Here is a 4,862-nt window from a genome sequence, read left to right on the forward strand (position 1 = left end):
CACATTTTGCCTCACAATGCCCAGTGCAGCAAGGGGTGAAAAGGAGCAGGTTAAAGGCTCTCCCCAGGCTACCATGTCTGGGGCAGAACTCTAAGGGATCTGAGAATACTAAATCCAACTCTGGCCTTCTGAGTTATGAAGGCATGTTTGCCAAGATAGAGGGTTGAATGTATTTTGTTTTACAGTATAGTACTTGATTTGTACATTTAAATCTCAAGACATATGGTATGGAGGCTTTCATGTGTATTCTTGCCCTGGACCCTGCAAAGGTTAGGGTCAGGCTTATTTTCAATCACATTTTTTCCTGCTTTCCATGCATCTGTCAGGGGAAAAATAAGCAAACAACTGTGTGAACAAAGCTCCCTCCCTCTCAGCCCCCATTGCCTGGCTCTCTCCTTCTACACAATGATTGTTTAAATAATGAGGCACTCAGCAGATCATCCCCGCGGGTCTGCAGTGCTTGCAAAACAGTGACGAAGAAGAAACTGTCTCTGCCCGAATGTGGTACAACCCACAGGCATTTACCACACTGTGTAGTAAGATCTGTGATGGAGGAAACCAGTTGCTGTGAATGCCTCCTTATCTGACATCTCTCTTGGCTTAAAGAGTGGAAACAGAGATTAGAGAAGGCTCCTGATAGATGGAACAACAGGGAGAAGTTCACCTCCCACCCAGTCCACGTGAACCCTGCTCTCACACTCTGGAGAGGACGACAGTGACCTCCGAGGGGCTCCAGCACCTTCTCATGGCAGTGGGTTTCTCTGGGGCCACACATCCCCACAGTTCAGAAATGCACTGCACACTCTACTGCCTGTTGTGGTGGCTGTACCTTGGGGAAGTTGAGGGTCTTGACTGTAGCTTCAAGGTTTCATCACATCACCAAGGAGTCCCCGCATCAACTGGAGCAGTGAGCAGTGACCATCACACTTCACACAAGTTCCCAAGAGAAGATGGGCAGTGAGTCTTCTGTCCAGTAGTGTGATTCCAGATATCCATTGTGTTTCCTGAGATTTTTCGAGATGGTAACATGGGTGCATCAAACGAAACGGGATAGCTTAACAAGTATATTATGCATTTTGAATCATTAAGTATTAACTGGGATCAAGACTCTGGCTGAGGCTGCTTCTCTGCCAGGCCCCAATGAGGGCATCAACGCTCCGGTCGGGGCTCCAGCAGCTTTTGCCGAAGGAAGTGTAGCACTGGTGAAGGACACAGGAGCGGCAGGTCCCAGCAAGGATGCTGGAGAGGAAATACATGAGGGCTCATATTGCAGCAGAGATGAGACGTGCCCCACAACTTCTCAGGAATAACTAGGGAGGGGACTTGGGAAAGGCCCCGCCTCAACACGCAAGCTAGCAGGTCATGGGTCATCGGTGTAAATTTATCTTTAGCAGTAGGCATGGGAGCGCGAGTTATACGCGCAGCAGATGCATACAGTCTCTACATGTGCTAACACTGCAGTGCTGGGTGCTGCCCAGGTGGACATAGGAGAGGTTTCTCCCCAGCCCAAAGCTCCTGCTCCCTGGAGTGGACATCCTCCCACCTTCCACTCACTCTCCTTGCTGTTATCTGTTGGTGCTCTGCCGCTCAAATGAGTTTATATGCAGCTGAGAAGACAAATATAAGGTCTCTCTCCTATCTCTATCCTTGTCTCCATCCTCAGGGCTTGGCATAAAACACACAATCAACAGGTCCTACATGACCGAGACTGGTAGAAACATGGAACAAGACGTTTTAACTAGACCACAGGGATACAGGAGGCTGAAAAAAAATATGAAGGGTGGGTGGGAGTAAATGTGACCAGAGGATGGCTAGGAGAAGAGCTGCTCCCAAGCATAAGCAGGTGCTGTATATGTCAAGGCCCAAGGGAGGAGGGAGCCAGCTGGTCAGTGTTAATGGACAGAAGGGAAAACTGAATGGAAATGTGGAGACCTGGGCAAGAGGCAAGGCTGGAGACATGGATGGGAGGGTCTCTGAAGGACTCTGAAACCATGTTAGGGACACTGAACTTCATTGTATGAAACATAAGAAGCCACTGAAGGGATTCAAGTAGAGGGTGTGATCCAAAGATGCACATCTGTATTGTCAAAGAGACCACCTGGAACCCCAAATGGTGACTGGTTTGGAGGGACCAAAGGTGGAAGCAGGGAGACAAATAAGGTGATGTGGGAGTCTGAGAGAGAGATGGTGGTTGGTGTAGGATTATGGTGTGAAGGTGGATGAAGGAGAGGAGTCAAAGGTGTCTACCTGGTTTTTCGTTTGAACAACTGGTAGATAATGTGGCATTTACTGATAGGAAAGACTGAAGAAGAACATATTTTAGAGGATCAAGGAGGATGATAAATTCTGTTTTTGCTATACTAAGTGTGAGATCCTGTAAGCATCTTGAGTTTATATCTGGGTGGGGAATTTTATATCTGGCTATGCATCTTTGGAGAAAGATCTACGTAGCAGAAGCAAATCTGAAAGTGGTCTATATTTGGATGGTACCTGAGGCTTGATGAGTTGGAGAAAGGGCTGGGGTAAGCCCAGACTGAGGAGGACAGAGAGACTTTGACCAAGCATCAAGAACACTGAGTGTCTCAGGAGCGAGCAGGGAGATCGTGGCTCATTATTAGAATCACCTGGAGAACTTTAAATATATGTATCTGTTTGGGGGAATAGCACTATATGACCTGCACTGGGAAAAACAGGTGGTAGGACTAGAAACCATTTGGTAGAGGATGATAACTGTAAGAGAGAGGACAAGTAGTTAAGAAAGAGGAGAATAAAAGGATGGTGTGTTCCAGATCCCCAGGGAAGGGTTTCAGGAAGAAGGGCTCAGCCAAGATCAGGACCGAATTCACCACGGGAAGACAGATGGCAATGCATCCACTTGCCTGACTCCTTAAAAGTACAGATTGGTATTTGAACTCAATAAACATTTACCAAGGGATTATACGAAGGAGCCCAACAGAGTCTGCAGTGGTCAAAGCCCTCAGAGAAGGGTGTGCAGGGGTGAGGAAAGGGGAGGAGAAGGGGAAGGAGGGTGCACTAGATGGCAGAAAGCTTTTTGCTGGAAGTAGCATCTGAACGGAGGCAAAGAACTAAGCATTCCTAGGAGAGGAAGAAATGAAAGCGAAAGTATGATGAGTTAGAACAACCTCCAGTTTAGGAAATAGAGTTAGTCCCTGGATGGAGCACAGGGAATTAAGTGTTTGGAACTAGGCAAGAGAAGGGGGGCAGAGCCCAGTTATATACCAAGGCAAAAATTCTTTGGATTTCCTCCTGTAGGTAAAAGGCCCTTGAAGAATACAAGAAATCAATGGCATGATTAGAGTTATGATTCAGATAGCCCATTCTGGCAGCCGGTGTGAAGGAAGGCTTGGAGTCAGGGAGGATTAGGAAAAGATGGAAGCCCAAACTTCCATCAGGAGGCTGTTGCAGGGACCCAGATGAAGGGGGATGGAGTCATCAGGGTAGGAGTAAAGGAAAGAAGTGAGCTGAGGGGGTGGGACAGTAGAGAGAGGGGCCTTGGGTCAACACCTAGTTTCTGGCTTTGGTGACTGGTTGGAGGGGTCAGTCACTGAGATAAAGAATAAGGAAGGGGCGCCTGGGTGGCTCAGTCGGTTAAGTGTCTGACTTCGGCTCAGGTCATGATCTCACGGTCTGTGGGTTCAAGCCCCGCATCGGGCTCTGTGCTGACAGCTCAGAGTCTGGAGCCCGTTTCAGATTCTGTGTCTCCCTCTCTCTGTGACCCTCCCCCATTCATGCTCTGTCTCTCTCTGTCTCAAAAATAAATAAACGTTTAAAAAAAAAATTAAAAAAAAAAAAGAATAAGGAAGACTAGATTTAGAGGACAATAGGGTAGCAACTGGGGCACGGGAGAGAACATTTTAACACCAGTAGGGCATTCCTTTCTCCAAAGGAGAAAAGATGTCAGTAACATTATAGCTAGTTTCCCTAACTGTTCTCTCTTAAATCTACCTTGTTCTGCAGCCTATTTCCTTCAAATACCCAGATTCATACATGTACATTTCCTGTTTTAGAACACGGTAGCTTCAACTAGTTACTGCAGGGCATTTGTTCATTTATGAATTACTTCATTAAAAACAAAATTTGTACCAACGACTTGCAAGGCAGTATGACCCAGGAAAGGTAAGTGAATAAAAGATAACTAGCCTTCACCTCATAGAACTTACATTCTAGTAGGAGCCAAAAAAGACATGGTTTAACCAACTCCTTACAACCCATATAGTACATGGCAAATAACGGGGGAGAGGGGGTTGAAATTCATAATTAGGTTTTAGCAGATCTGTGAATTCCCTGAAATCCACCCGTAAAATTCTGTATACACCTGTATACATTTGGTGGGGGTAGGGAAGGGACTTACATTCTCAAAGGGATCTGGGGGTCCTAAAAGGTTAAAAACCACTCTACCCTTCCAGTCCATTTGGACACCCAGTGAATATACACAAATTTCTTCCACACGAGAAGGCAGAGACCAAGGGGAATGCCAGCACCACTGTTCAGTCTGTTCAGTCCACTCAGAACAACCCTACCTCTACTCTCAGATATTAATGTTATTATTATTATCAATTATTAATTATTCTTCTGACAACGTGAGAAAAGGCAACACGGTTATTAATAGAACAACCCAGTGTTTGAAAAAAGATGGAGATCTTCTGTTCCTCAGTCACTGCGGATTTCCAAGCACGTGCCCAGGTTCAGAGCGCCTGAGTAGCAGCACACCGCCTGGCTGACACCATCCAGCCCCCACGGAAGGGACTGCTCCGACCTCCGCCTTTTAGATTTGGCCGAAAGAAGTCCGCGAACGCGCTGGGAATCCAGGCCAGATTTTCACACATGAAGGCGGAAGTAAC

The sequence above is a fragment of the Panthera uncia genome, assembly GCF_023721935.1.
Source record: "Panthera uncia isolate 11264 chromosome D3 unlocalized genomic scaffold, Puncia_PCG_1.0 HiC_scaffold_8, whole genome shotgun sequence".
In the NCBI taxonomy this organism is placed as follows: domain Eukaryota; kingdom Metazoa; phylum Chordata; class Mammalia; order Carnivora; family Felidae; genus Panthera; species Panthera uncia.